This window comes from Lycium barbarum, chromosome 2, assembly GCF_019175385.1.
Source record: "Lycium barbarum isolate Lr01 chromosome 2, ASM1917538v2, whole genome shotgun sequence".
Taxonomy (NCBI): domain Eukaryota; kingdom Viridiplantae; phylum Streptophyta; class Magnoliopsida; order Solanales; family Solanaceae; genus Lycium; species Lycium barbarum.
In genome coordinates, this window is record NC_083338.1 from 128,884,238 (window position 1) to 128,900,686 (window position 16,449).

At 38.0% G+C, this 16,449-nt stretch overlaps 1 non-coding gene across 1 annotated transcript; it reads right to left on the reverse strand.

The window, feature by feature from the left end:
- Positions 1-16,072: 16,072 nt before the first annotated feature.
- On the reverse strand, positions 16,073-16,179 carry LOC132629551 (small nucleolar RNA R71). Its single transcript, XR_009578321.1, has one exon. It is a non-coding gene; the product is annotated as a small nucleolar RNA R71 (small nucleolar RNA).
- Between the last annotated feature and the right edge of the window lie 270 nt (positions 16,180-16,449).

Sequence of the window (16,449 nt, forward strand, 5' to 3'; positions counted from 1 at the left end):
AACCCTTAAATTCTCCTATAAATATTCGCTTCTTGACCCATTTTAAGGAGATTTTTTTGGCCGCCTGGATTTCCTTTAAAAACACCAATTTTCTTCAACCCAATATTTCTTGGTATTCATTCAAAAATACTAAATCATTTTGTTTTCTTTTGTCCCTGCTACTACTCCGAATCTGAGCGTATGCAAGCTCAGAATTCGTAGTGTTCGAGTGTATATCGGAGACCCTGCACCCACTTCGCTGCACCCGAAGAAGGTCCGTTAATTCCCCTTTTCTCTTTTATTTTTGCATTTTCAGTTTCTTAGTTATTATGTGCTAGCTTAGTTTATTGTTTGTATGATTTAGCATGTTGTTGTGTTAGTTCAGTTTGTGGTTTTGTGATTAAAGCATATTTATGTGCTAGTATGATTAGATAAAACTGCCTCTATCTTAATTTTGTTTAGTAGTTAAACATGTTTTAGTATGTTAGGTTAGTTTAGTATTGTATATCTTATGTGTTATAGCCTATTATGTTAAGCATGACTAGTTGTTACTCTAGCCTGTTTTAATTTAAGCATGTCCTTATGCATTGTTTTAGTGTAATTTGTCCATGTTAAACATGTATCCTGTGTTAGTTGATTATGTTTATATACTGCCACAGCAAGATTGACAAGATGCGGGAAGCGAGGCTGAGATGGTTTGGGCATGTGATGCGGAGAGATGCAAATGCCCCAGTGCGGAGGTGCGAGAGGTTGGCCAGTGACGGTTTCAAAAGAAGTAGAGGTAGGCCGAAGAAGTATTGGGGGGAAGTGATTAGACAGGACATGGCGCATTTCCTGCTAACCGGGGACATGACCTTAGATAGGAGGGTATGGAGGACTCATATTAGGGTAGAAGGCTAGTAAGTAGTCGCGTTTATCCTTTCTACGAGTAGCTATGTTGCCCTATAGTTTTTTGTCTCTTCATTTCTGCGAGTATCTGTTGGTTTATAATGGCTTATTTACTTTCATTGTTTTCATTTTCATAACTGTTTTGATTTGTTTGCCTGTATCTGACCTTTCTTATGCTTCTCTTGAGCCGAGGGTCTTCCGGAAATAGCCTCCTTACCTAAGGTGGGGGTAAGATCTGCGCACACTCTACCCTCCCCAGACCCCACGTTGTGGGATTCACTGGGTATGTTGTTGTTGTTGTACTGCCATAACAAGACTAGTAAGTTGATTATTATGTAGTAGAGTTCAGACATGGTTGGTTTTTAATATGTTTGCAAAGTATATGTTAGTCTAGTTTAGCCTATGATTTGCTTGAGTATTGCTTTGGTTAGTCTATTACTATGATGGATGTAATGTTATGATTTGGTCAAATATAATGAGTATATGTTGTGCGATTCCCCTCTAAACCAGTGTGTGTGTGTCAATTCCTCCCTTCTCTTAGTCATGGCTGTAAAATGCTTGTGTTTACATAGTTAGTTTATGGATCAAAATGGGGAAAGTGTTCTAATTTGGAATCCCACTCCCAAATCCCTTAAGCCTAAAAAAGTACATTTCCAGTTTCAGCCCTCTTTAAAATAATTGTTGATCTTGATTTGCATAAAGGGTCTATTCATCTTTTGAAAGTGTAATCTCAAGTTGACATCAAATTTCTATGGTTCCTAAGTTGACATCAAAATTCTGTGGTCTGGTAGTATTTGATCCATTTATGAATCTGACCAAACCGAGTGAAGTTTCTCAATCCTAATTCTTCCATGTTCTTGATCAAACATTAAGTTCTAAAGTAAAATATGCCATGTCACCACAGATAGAGTGCTACTAAATAATTTTCTTAAGCCTAAATACATGTTTGGTTAAGGTTCTAACTTGTCCAAGTTTTAAAGAATTGTCTTATCCCCAAACTGAAACAGTGTGTGTGATGAAAGTTCAGTTTGCTAAGGGCCTTCACCTATTTCCTATTTTCAATATGCCTATAATATCAATGTCTGGGTATGTTTGCAGTTAGTCAGATAATTATCCTGGTTCTAAAAACTCTGTTGGTTATCCTCGCCCTTTTAAAACAAATAATGTTGGCCTCTTTGTTGGTTTGGTTGGGTGCATTATATTTAATTGTAATGGTAGTCTCTTTGCTTCATTTTTACTCAGCTTACTGTATTGCCTGATCCTGTTGTCCCCTGTTTGGTTTCTTTATGTTTGGTTGTTATATTCAAGTCTCCTTTTTCCTCTGTTAACTTAGTTCAGCATGTTTAGTATGAATGCTTAGTGTCACTGTTTTCCCTGTTTAAATTCCCCATGATTAGGCAGTGTTTAATCTCCTCATTTCGGGTATGCCATCAGATGCATAACAATTAGTTGGTTTGCTTAATTTGTGTTAACTGATTCGGTCAGCTCTGTAAAGCATGATGTGTTTCTGCATTTATTTGAATTTTATATGCTCTTACATTATAAGTACACCATGTTTGATTATGTATATGTGCGTATATTACTAGTACACTTTTGTTTAAGCACGTTAATGAGGAGGTTAGATTGGTCATTATGGATCAAGCTTGAACCCTCCTCGGTGTTAGCCATGCCTGGGATTCATGAAATCCCTTGGAACTTGTGCAACATCGGGAAGACGGGGGCAGAAGCTTTCCAATACTAACCTTCTAAACATCCTTATGAATGTGTATATACGAAGTATACTCAGATATACATAATGTATACATAAGTCATTTATTTTGTCCTGAAAACTGAAACTGCTCTACTTTATTTTGGGCCTACTTTATTTTTCTTTTGTTGCTTGGACACGTTTTGGGCCTGCTATCATCCTTGTTGCTGTTATCATTTTAATTGGGCCTGTCCACTGTTTGGGCTAGTTTTCTCTTCTCTATAAGTTATCCTTTTCTACATAAATAAATATAGGCCCTTTGTGCATGTTGCATACTTAATTCATGCATATTTGTACTTAGTAGCGAATGGGTGTAGATGCGTTCTAATTGTAATTTATATTATGTTTGTTGTCGATCATGAAATCGTGTATATTATCACAGCTCTAATTCTTTTTTTTTTTTTTGCATGGCATCTGGAGTTGCGAGGAGTCTCAAATGAGACTCAATTTCGCCGCCAGATAAAAAATGATTTCATCGCCCCACTTCGCGTTTCTAGTTCATCAAACTCAGTTGAAACAAATTCCAGTGACGATCGGGATTAAATTTCTATTCGGGTCTCTCTTTCTCCCCTCGGAAAACAACCAGGGCTGAAGCAATATAAAAAGGGGGAGAAAACGAGAAAGCCTACTACATTTTAGAGCAACATCTTATGTTTGGCTTAATTCATTTGTGTTCATGTGTGATTATTTGACTATTTAGAACACCTAACTCCGGGAGTCTTGGTAGATGATTTGAATTTGATGAAACAACGCGATTCAAAATTGAGGCCTGAATCGTGTTTATGCTTTTGTTATGTTTTGCCTCCAACTTTTGAAAGTTTAAATGCCAAATCCAAACTATGCTTTTCTATTTTTCTTATTCCATCTTTATTTAATTAATTTTTCTCTTATTTTTCAGCAATCAAACTAGTAAATCTGCTGATACTGTGAATGTGACACGTAATGAAATAAGCGAGCCCATAGTAAATGCCGAACATGACTCTGAAGAATATGAAGAGGACATGTAACCTGAAGAGTTAACTAAGGATTTTGAACATTTCGAGAATAAGCCAAAACCAAATTTGGATGAAACAGAAACTATAAACTTGGGAGATTCAGAAACCGTGAGAGAAACAAGAATTAGCGTCCATTTAACTTCGTCACAAAGAAAAGAATTGATCAACCTTTTGAGACAATATATAGACGTGTTCGCATGGTCTTAAGATGATATGCCGAGTCTAAGAATAGACATTGTTTCATATAAGTTTCCTGTTGATCCATCTTGTCCTCCGGTGAAATAAAAGAAGAGAAACATTAAACCGGATTTGAGTTTAAAAGTCAAAGAAGAAGTCTCCAAACAATTTGATGCAAAGGTCATTCGAGCTGCAAGGTACCCCACTTGGCTAGCCAATATCGTGCCTGTACCAAAGAATGATGGAAAAGTCAGGGTATGCGTGGATTATCGGGATCTCAACAAGGCTAGCCCGAAAGATGATTTCCCCCTCCCAAATATTCACATACTTATTGATAACTGCGCAAAGCATGAGTTGCAGTCATTCGTTGATTGCTTCGCAGGATATCACCAGATTCTGATGGATGAAGAAGATGCTGAGAAAACGGCATTCATCACACCTTGGGGGGTATACTATTATTGAGTGATTCCTTTTAGGCTCAAGAACGCAGGTGCCACCTATATGAGAGTCATGACTACCATTTTTCATGACATGATCCATAAGGAGATTGAAGTCTATGTGGACGATATCATCATTAAGTCACGAAATAGTTCAGATCACTTGACAGATTTGAAAAAGTTCATTGACAGGTTGAGGCGATACAATTTGAAACTAAACCCCGAAAAGTGTGCATGTGGTGTTCTGGCTGGGAAGCTGTTAGGTTTTATTGTGAGTAGGAGGGGCATAGAATTGGATCATTCGAAGATAAAGGCTATTCAAGAGTTGCCTGCCCTAAAGAGACGAAAGGACGTAATGAGCTTCCTCGGTCATCTCAACTACATTAGTCGGTTCATAGCACAATCGACGGTGATATTGTTACACTCCATAATAATCCGTGCTACTTGAAGTAAAACAAGAAAAAATGAGTTATGAAGGTTCAAGGAAAGTTAGTCGAGTTAGTAAGAATATCGTTATATATATGGTTGCCTTAAGTATCCCGAGGTGACATGGTAACCTAAAGGATTTGAAATCATGTTATGAGTATGTATATGAGTGTGTATATGTATGTATAAGAGGTTACATGAGGTTGGAAGAGGATTAGAAGTTAAACGAAATGAATCGGAACAACTTCAGTAAAAGTTTCTGACCCGATTTTAGCCTATATTGTAGGAGGCATATCTCCTAGCATATGAGAAGTTTTAAGGTGTTTCAAAAGCCTAAAATTAAGTTCATCGAGTCTAGTTTCCAACGCAACAAACCGCTCATCAAAATGATATCGGGATAAGGAGATAAGGACGATGCAATTTGGGCTGGCAGGGCAGCAAGTTTGGACCCGACCCAAACACTCATATTTCGGCCCATGAGGCCCATTAAACTTAATATATAAGCCACCACTTTTCCCTATATCACTTCACACGACTTAAACAGATCCAAGAACCCTTATTTTCTCTCCCAAACCCCCTTTCTAATTGAGCCATCATATAAGCTAAATCCTAGACCCTTGACATGATATTAGTTAAAGAGAAGTTGTAGCCTAAGTTTTCCTTGTGTTGTTAAGCAAGAAGCTGGAAAGAGGAATAAGATTCTTGAAGATTCTGATTGTTAAAGGTAATTTCAACCTCCTACTCATGTTATTAATTTGGATTAAAGGTTTAATATGGTGTATACATGGAGGAAACGTTGATATACAAGCGATATACGGACTTAGATGTTATCGTAAGTTAGGGACTGTTGTTGTTGAAGTTGAAGTGGGCTGTGTGCTATAAACTTAGGTGAAATGATGCTTAATATTCTTGTACATGTATTGGAAATGGATTGAATGTGTTGTAGTATGGATAAATGAATGAAAATCATGAAGTTGTTGTAGTTGTGTTGAAGCCGTGTGAGGGGGCTGTTTTAGAGGAATTTGTGGACTGTTTTGTGTCACATTTTGATTGTTGTTGTTATGTACATTGTGGTGTATTGTGTGCATGTTGAATATGTGAATTAAGGTGTTAAAGAAATGAATTATGTTGAAGCATATAAGCAGTCCAAACAGTAGACTGTTTTAGTGCTAGAGGTGAAATTGTATGTGTTGAGTGTTGATTCTTGTTATGAACGTTTAGTGGAAGTGAAGCATAATGATTCAAGTTGAAATTGATATGAATTGTGGGCTGTTGTAAGAATGGAAATGATGCTAAAACAGTTCCAAGAATCATGAAAGTAATGTCATTAAACATGTTGTTGTCGTTGTAAGGTTTTTGTGTCGACAAGGTAGTTGTTTGCGTATGAATTTGGTGATGTATTTGTCGTGTGGATAGCTGGTCATAACCTACTGAAAATATATGAAAAGAAGGCATGAAATAATGTGTAAGAATCATAGGTGGTTTTCTTAGTATGTTCGTAAATGTTTGCAAGAATTCCGAACATTGTTTAGGGACTGTTTTAGGCGTGTTGTTGATTAGGGACTGTTTTGGACGTGTTGTGGTTAGGAACTGTTTTGGACATGTTGTATTCTTTAAATTGGAAATACTAATGATAGTTAAGAATATATATTGTATTTACGTTGTTTGGGTTGTTGTAAAGTTGTTACACGAAAATGTTAAGGCTACGGATTATTAGGAGTAACTTGAGAATGTAGTAGCCGTATGTGAATCGTTATGGAATGTTGTGAATGTGGGCTATTTGGAATGTTATGTGGGCTGTCCGGATTGGTATTGAACATATGATTATTGATGTTGGGGTGGTTGTATGTAGTTGATTTGAATGCGAACGAAACGTCGTCTAAATGTTTGAAAGGGATTGTTGACGTTAAAGTACGTATTGAATTCCCTCGTAGACTAATTGTAGATCTTGATATCTTGATATAGGATAAGTGTTTTTGGGCAGCAAGTACAAGTTATAATACGACTAAACGCTAAAGGTATGTAAAGCTTATTCCTTCTTTTCTTGGCATGTCCTAGACGTAAGTATGAAACGATATGAACCTTGGGGTAAATTCTATTCTCTAGTTCCATGCATGACTTATGATTCTATATTTCCTTAATGCTATTGTCACGAGCCTACTACATGATTGACTAATGAATGATGTATAGAAGTTCCTACTCTTAAAATAATGGCATGAATAGAAGTATACTTGATTTTCAAAAGCTACATCATGAAAATTGATACATGTACATGAAAGCTGAAACGTTCCTTGCTATGGCTTATAATGAGAGTTGAAAAGAATTGAATATGATTATTATCCCAATACTTTAGAGCTGGTTAGTTGCTTATCTATTGAGTCTCAAAAGATGCATTGCATATATGTGGTTGCTTATTATTCTGCTCGTGCTTATCGCTATATCCTTCACTGAGTCCCGGGCCAGGACACGTTCTCGTGCGCACATCTACTATATTATTACCGAGTCCCTCATTAAAGGGCCGGGACACGTATATGTTTATGTTTATGATGCTATGACTATATTCACCGAGTCCCTCAATAGAGGGCCGGGACACGTTATATATATATGATGATATGATGATATGGAGATGGTGGCCAGGAGGGCATATATATTCCTTATTACCGAGTCCCTTACGAAAGGGCCGGGACACGTCTATGTGCATGTTTATGATGCTATGATTTTAATTACCGAGCCCCTCACTAGAGGGCCGGGACACGTATATATGTTATATACAGAATGATTATGCAGCTTTGATTACAAAACACTATATGGACATTGATATGAGAATGATACAGATGAAATATGTTCAAAGGCAAGTCTTTATGAAATTCTGTTAGTTGCATTGAGTCCTATACATCTTATCTCAGTATGAGTCTATCACTATGTTTCATGCTTTACATGCTCAGTACATATTCCGTACTGACCCCCTTTCTTCGGGGGGGGGGGGGGGGGCTGCGTTCATGCCCGCAGGTACAGACGTTCATTTCGGAGATCCGCCAGCTTAGGACACTTATTCAGCTATTTTGACTGCTCCTTTGTTCCGGAGCCTAGCTTGTGGTATAACTCCCTTATGTTGAATTCATATGAGTTTATTTGGGTACGGCGGGGCCGCCATATGATATGGTCATTACTCTTAGAGGTCTGTGGACATTTGTGTGGGTCTGTTTATGGTTGTTGACGCGTTTTATGATTATGACATATGTTTGGGGCGTACCCATTCGTAATGGCAGCCTTGTCGGCTTGCATATATATGTATGTTTGGTATGTTGCATATCGTGGCAGCCTTGTCGGCTTGCGTAGAAAAATATATGTTGTTGTTTAAAAATTGTAACTCCTCAGGAGACAGGTGCCTACGACATACAAAAAAAAAATATTTTGACAGCTTTAAAACAACACCATACCTTTTTATACAAATAAGTTCATGACATACTAGTTATAAATGATTATAGTTAACAAGTGACATGAGTGTCCAATTCGGGCACTAGTCACGGCCTACGGGGTTGGGTCGTGACAGAAGTGGTATCAGAGCGGTCCTTCCTTGGAGTGTCTACAGGCCGTGTCTAGTAGAATCTTGTTTATCGGTGTGTTGTGCACCACATCTATAAACTGGACGCTACAGGGCATTTAGGATGTTACCTTTCTTTCATATCACAGATCGTGCGATAGAGCCCAGTCATAGGAAATGAAATTCTTTATGCTAACATTTGATTTCAGCTGAAGAACGGCATCGACAGAAGGAAGTGTTTGACGATATTGGAAGTTCCAAAGTATGCAGGTAAGCAAAGGTACGAAAGGTATATGTCGATTAAGGTATGGAAGTGCGATTGAAATGTAAAGTTAAAAATTGAAAGAGAAAGTATAACAGGTGCAGTTTGAGTAGGGCATACGAGTTATGTTCATCATTTTTATATTGTTGTTGATATTGGGAGCTCTGTGTGGCTATGATACGATATGATATATACGTATAAATGTTGGCCCTGTGAGGCATTGTTGGTATTTCCTGCGTGCAGGCTTTGGGATAGTAAGAAGTACAGAGAAAACTCTGCCCAAATTTTCCGAGAAATAGAAAAAGAGAATGAGGTATAGGTTTGTAATATGTTTTGAAAGGTTGTGTCAATAGTAAGCATAGGATTTGACTAAGTTGCCAATATGGATGACCTCGAGAAATAAGTCGACTGCTGAATCGATGGTAATAGTAATTAGGAAGTCGATATCGATATGGTAAAAAGAAGAATTTGGAAAGGGTTTACGATACTAAGAGATGATTTAGAAAAGGCTGGATAATCTTGATAAAGTGTTATAGTAAGGTACCGACTGAATTGATAAGTAGGGATAAATTATTACGAGTTTATAGTAAAAGAAGTAGTAGTATGATTAAGATGAGAGTACAGAGAAAAAGGAATTGTGACGGATGCGAATGTATTGGTAAGACAGGCTGTGAGGTGGTGAAGGATAAGATTGACTAGGAAGGGTAACAGGTTAAGTATGCTTATACAACACTAATTTAACATTCGAGGACGAATGTTCCTAAGGGGGGAAGTATGTTACACTCCATAATAATCCGTGCTACTTGAAGTAAAACAAGAAAAAAATGAGTTATGAAGGTTCAAGGAAAGTTAGTCGAGTTAGTAAGAATATCGTTATATATATGGTTGCCTTAAGTATCCCGAGGTGACATGGTAACCTAAAGGATTTGAAATCATGTTATGAGTATGTATATGAGTGTGTATATGTATGTATAAGAGGTTACATGAGGTTGGAAGAGGATTAGAAGTTAAACGAAATGAATCGGAACAACTTCAGTAAATATTTCGGACCCGATTTTAGCCTATATTGTAGGAGGCATATCTCCTAGCATATGAGAAGTTTTAAGGTGTTTCAAAAGCCTAAAATTAAGTTCATCGAGTCTAGTTTCCAACGCAACAAACCTCTCATCAAAATAATATCGGGATAAGGAGATATGGACGATGCAATTTGGGCTGGCAGGGCAGCAAGTTTGGACCCGACCCAAACACTCATATTTCGGCCCATGAGGCCCATTAAACTTAATATATAAGCCACCACTTTTCCCTATATCACTTCACACGACTTAAACAGATCCAAGAACCCTTATTTTCTCTCCCAAACCCCCTTTCTAATTGAGCCATCATATAAGCTAAATCCTAGACCCTTGACATGATATTAGTTAAAGAGAAGTTGTAGCCTAAGTTTTCCTTGTGTTGTTAAGCAAGAAGCTGGAAAGAGGAACAAGATTCTTGAAGATTCTGATTGTTAAAGGTAATTTCAACCTCCTACTCATGTTATTAATTTGGATTAAAGGTTTAATATGGTGTATACATGGAGGAAACGTTGATATACAAGCGATATACAGACTTAGATGTTATCGTAAGTTAGGGACTGTTGTTGTTGAAGTTGAAGTGGGCTGTGTGCTATAAACTTAGGTGAAATGATGCTTAATATTCTTGTACATGTATTGGAAATGGATTGAATGTGTTGTAGTATGGATAAATGAATGAAAATCATGAAGTTGTTGTAGTTGTGTTGAAGCCGTGTGAGGGGGCTGTTTTAGAGGAATTTGTGGACTGTTTTGTGTCACATTTTGATTGTTGTTGTTATGGACATTGTGGTGTATTGTGTGCATGTTGAATATGTGAATTAAGGTGTTAAAGAAATGAATTATGTTGAAGCATATAAGCAGTCCAAACAGTGGACTGTTTTAGTGCTAGAGGTGAAATTGTATGTGTTGAGTGTTGATTCTTGTTATGAACGTTTAGTGGAAGTGAAGCATAATGATTCAAGTTGAAATTGATATGAATTGTGGGCTGTTGTAAGAATGGAAATGATGCTAAAACAGTTCCAAGAATCATGAAAGTAATGTCATTAAACATGTTGTTGTCATTGTAAGGTTTTTGTGTCGACAAGGTAGTTGTTTGCGTACGAATTTGGTGATGTATTTGTCGTGTGGATAGCTGGTCATAACCTACTGAAAATATATGAAAAGAAGGCATGAAATAATGTGTAAGAATCATAGGTGGTTTGCTTAGTATGTTCGTAAATGTTTGCAAGAATTCCGAACATTGTTTAGGGACTGTTTTAGGCGTGTTGTTGATTAGGGACTGTTTTGGACGTGTTGTGGTTAGGAACTGTTTTGGACATGTTGTATTCTTTAAATTGGAAATACTAATGATAGTTAAGAATATATATTGTATTTACGTTGTTTGGGTTGTTGTAAAGTTGTTACACGAAAACGTTAAGGCTACGGATTATTAGGAGTAACTTGAGAATGTAGTAGCCGTATGTGAATCGTTATGGAATGTTGTGAATGTGGGCTATTTGGAATGTTATGTGGGCTGTCCGGATTGGTATTGAACATATGATTATTGATGTTGGGGTGGTTGTATGTAGTTGATTTGAATGCGAACGAAACGTCGTCTAAATGTTTGAAAGGGATTGTTGACGTTAAAGTACGTATTGAATTCCCTCGTAGACTAATTGTAGCTCTTGATATCTTGATATAGGATAAGTGTTTTTGGGCAGCAAGTACAAGTTATAATACGACTAAACGCTAAAGGTATGTAAAACTTATTCCTTCTTTTCTTGGCATGTCCTAGACGTAAGTATGAAACGATATGAACCTTGGGGTAAATTCTATTCTCTAGTTCCATGCATGACTTATGATTCTATATTTCCTTAATGCTATTGTCACGAGCCTACTACATGATTGACTAATGAATGATGTATAGAAGTTCCTACTCTTAAAAGAATGGCATGAATAGAAGTATACTTGATTTTCAAAAGCTACATCATGAAAATTGATACATGTACATGAAAGCTGAAACGTTCCTTGCTATGGCTTATAATGAGAGTTGAAAAGAATTGAATATGATTATTATCCCAATACTTTAGAGCTGGTTAGTTTCTTATCTATTGAGTCTCAAAAGATGCATTGCATATATGTGGTTGCTTATTATTCTGCTCGTGCTTATCGCTATATCCTTCACTGAGTCCCGGGCCAGGACACGTTCTCGTGCGCACATCTACTATATTATTACCGAGTCCCTCATTAAAGGGCCGGGACACGTATATGTTTATGTTTATGATGCTATGACTATATTCACCGAGTCCCTCACTAGAGGGCCGGGACACGTTATATATATATGATGATATGATGATATGGAGATGGTGGCCAGGAGGGCATATATATTCCTTATTACCGAGTCCCTTACGAAAGGGCCGGGACACGTCTATGTGCATGTTTATGATGCTATGATTTTAATTACCGAGCCCCTCACTAGAGGGCCGGGACACGTATATATGTTATATACAGAATGATTATGCAGCTTTGATTACAAAACACTATATGGACATTGATATGAGAATGATACAGATGAAATATGTTCAAAGGCAAGTCTTTATGAAATTCTGTTAGTTGCATTGAGTCCTATACATCTTATCTCAGTATGAGTCTATCACTATGTTTCATGCTTTACATGCTCAGTACATATTCCGTACTGACCCCCTTTCTTCGGGGGGGGGGGGGGGGGGGGGCTGCGTTCATGCCCGCAGGTACAGACGTTCATTTCGGAGATCCGCCAGCTTAGGACACTTATTCAGCTATTTTGACTGCTCCTTTGTTCCGGAGCCTAGCTTGTGGTATAACTCCCTTATGTTGAATTCATATGAGTTTATTTGGGTACGGCGGGGCCGCCATATGATATGGTCATTACTCTTAGAGGTCTGTGGACATTTGTGTGGGTCTGTTTATGGTTGTTGACGCGTTTTATGATTATGACATATGTTTGGGGCGTACCCATTCGTAATGGCAGCCTTGTCGGCTTGCATATATATGTATGTTTGGTATGTTGCATATCGTGGCAGCCTTGTCGGCTTGCGTAGAAAAATATATGTTGTTGTTTAAAAATTGTAACTCCTCAGGAGACAGGTGCCTACGATATACAAAAAAATATATTTTGACAGCTTTAAAACAACACCATACCTTTTTATACAAATAAGTTCATGACATACTAGTTATAAATGATTATAGTTAACAAGTGACATGAGTGTCCAATTCGGGCACTAGTCACGGCCTACGGGGTTGGGTCGTGACAGATATGTGAGCCAATAATCAAGTTGCTAAGGAAAGATGCTGCTACCAAATGGACAAAAGATTGCCAACAAGATTTTGATAGAATCAAAGAGTATTTGTCTAATCCGCATGTTTTGTTGCCTCCAGAAGCCGGGAGACCTTTGTTGTTATATTTGTCTGTGTCAGCGAATGCATTTGGATGTGTGTTGGGACAACATTATGAAACGGGAAAGAAGGAGCAAGTAATATACTACTTGAGCAAGAAGTTAACGCCTTACGAGGCCCGACATACTTTGCTGGAACGCACCTGTTGTGCCTTGAATTGGGTTGCACAAAAGTTGAGACATTACCTGTCCGCATATACTACTTATCTCATCTCAAAGATGGATCCACTCAAGTATATCTTTCAGAAGCCTATGCCTACTGAGAAGTTATCCAAATGGAAAATTTTGCTAAGTGAGTTTGATATTGTATATGTTACCCAAATTACCCAAAAGGCTGTCAAAGGGCAAGCAATAGCCGATCATCTTGCTGAAAGTCCTGTAGATGAAGAATACATGCCCCTTAAGACTTATTTCCCTGATGAAAAAGTGTTGTTTATCGGAGAAGATATCGCAGAAGAATATCCAGGTTGGAGAATGTTCTTTGATGGGGCTGCAAACTCTAAAGGAGTCGGTGTTGGAGCAGTCTTAATTTCGGAGGCAGGCCAGCATTATCCAATTTCAGCAAAACTCAGGTTTCCGTGCACCAACAATATGGCGGAATCTGAGGCTTGTATTCTTGGACTCAGAATGGCCGTTGATATGAACATACAAGAATTATTGGTTATAGATGATTCCGACTTGTTGGTTTATCAAGTACAAGGCGAATGGACCACTAAGAAAGTGAGGATACTTCCGTACCTGCATTGTGTGAAAAATTTATGTAAGAGATTTATCAAGGTGGAATTCAAACATGTCCCAAGGACTCAAAATGAGCTCGCTGATGCTTTGGCAACCTTGTCCTCTATGATTTAGCACTCGGACAAGAACTACATAGATCCTATCAAGGTGAATGTGCAAGATTAGCAAGCTTATTGTTTCTATGTAGATGAAGAACTTGATGGAGAACCTTGGTATTATGACATCAATAAATATCTCAAGGAAGGAGACTATCCAGAAGGCATAACCAGTGTTCACAAGAGAACACTTCAAAGATTAGTGATGTGCCGTGTATTTTGGCACATTTTATGCCTTTGTAACTAGAAATGATGCTTGTTTTTAAGTGTTGTTACATTGTTTCTTATGTTATTTTTGTGTTTTATAGGATTGGTTGACTAAGGATTGGAAATGAGATGAAACGCTGAAAAACGGACAAATTGGAGCTAAATGACGGTCCGTAACTTATGTTACGGACCGTAACGGGATCCGTAACTCATGTTACGGTTCGTACCATTGAACCGTAACAGGGCTTAAATTTCCAGAAAGTTTTCATTGGAACCATCAGTGTTACGGTGTGGTGTTACGGTTTGTAACTCATGTTACGGTTCGTAACATATCACCGTAACATCAGCTAAATTTCCAAAGAGTTTTCAATGAAACCATCAGTGTTACGGTGTAGTGTTACGGTCCATAACTCATGTTACGGTCCTTAACATATCACCGTAACATCAGCCAAATTTCCAGAGAGTTGCCAAGTAAAGTCACAAGTTACGCCTCAGAAGGACGGATCGTAACACAGGTTACGGTCCGTCGCATGGTGGCCGTAACATCAAAGTTGACAAATGACGAACTGAAGGACGGACCGTAACACAGGTTACGGTCCGTAACGATGCGGCGTAAGGGCATTTTTGTCCAGAAACTTGGCGCGATTTTTGGCTCTATAAATACTTAATGTAGGGTTTTAATTCATTTATTCAGATTCCTTTTGGAGACACAAACCCTAAGTCTTTAATCTTAGAAGTGGTTGGAGCATTTAAGGCAACAACTTCACTCTCATTCCATCTTGTATTTTGCATTGTAAGTTCATTATGTTTACTTGTAAGCTTTCTTTGTTATCTAGAATTATGAGTAGCTAATTTTAATTCTAAGGTTGTAAATCCCATGATGGGTATTATGTGAATGGGTTTCTATTATTGATATATGCATAATGGTTGTTGTTATTTATTCTATCTTTGAGCTGTAAAGTTGGGTAATGATTGTCAGCATTAGCCGAAGCCATTATATTGAATTTTCTTGGGAAAGAGAGTCAATATTGGTAAGATTGAATAACAATGACTCGAGGCGTTAACCCTCGTTTAATAGAGTAACTTAGGAATAAGAATAAGTCTAAATTGGCATTATTGGTCGCTCTTCGATTGTAACTCTTTTATATTCGGAAGAATCATAAAGAGGAAATACTGCTTAACTGTTGGGAAACATTAAGAAGTCCTTAAGAGACCAAGTGCATATTCATAGAACAACCATTAGAAGTATATCGCATTGAAACCTGAAGCATAATATCTAATCAAATTGGGGAACACAACCTTAGTCTCTATTTCGCATTAAATACAATTTCAGTCAAAATACTTAATTACATTATTCAACAACTATTTCCAACTATCCGGAATAGGATTAAAGCCTTTAAAGACTAGTATCGCATACGATTAGTATCTTTTTCTCTCCATATTCCCTGTGGGATTCGACCCCAACCTTGTTGGGTTACTATATTTGACAACGTCCGCTTTACGCCATTAATAGGTGTAATTTGAGCGTATCAAATTTTGGCGTCGTTGCCGGGGATTACGGTTGAGAAATTACTGATTGTTGTGTACTCTTCTTTAAAACTTTTTCTATTCCAGCACACCTTGTTTGCTGTTGTAGTGAACCAGGTGAACATGGCAGGAAGACACAATCGCAATCAAGGAAACCAAGGGGGAATCCAAGTGAACCACCCTGTACCAGAAGAAGAGGAGGATGAGAATGTATTTGCGGAATTCATCGACGAAGCTGATTATGCTTCTGCTGTAGTTCCTCCTAGAACGGGAAATGCTAATTTCAAAATTGATAGTTCTATCTATTAGCTATTGAAACTTGAAGGCTATTTCCAAAATTCTTCGGAGGATTGTCCACTTCGACACCTGAAGAATTTCGTGCATGTATGTTCTCAACAATCTCAAGGTGCTGTTCCTGTTGATGCACTGCGGTTACGGGTTTTCAAATATTCCTTGGCTGGCCAAGCAAGGGAATGGTATGAAAAGCTCCCCAGCAATACTATTCATACCTGGAACGAGTTAGCCAATATATTCTTGAAAAGGTGGTTTCCACCAAGCAAAAAGGCTGAGCTTAGGGACAAGATCTTTGAGTTCAAACAACTTCCGGGGGAACAATTATATGCAGCATGGGAGCGTTTCAAATATTATCTAGCTCAATCTCGGACTCATGGATTTCCGGATGCTATCCTCACCGAGAAATTCTACAAAGGGTTAGATACCATGAATCAAATTGCTATCAACACTGCAGCTGGGGGATGCTCCATGGACAAATCATTTGTCAACATCACCAGGTTGCTCGAAAAGCTTACTACCCACAACCAAGCTTGGCATTCTAGTGATAGTGAAATCCTATCTTATGGTAATCCCTCTGCTGTCGCGGTGGCCAAAGAAAATCATGAGCGAGATCATGCTTTTGCTCAATGGCAAACCACCGTGGATTTATT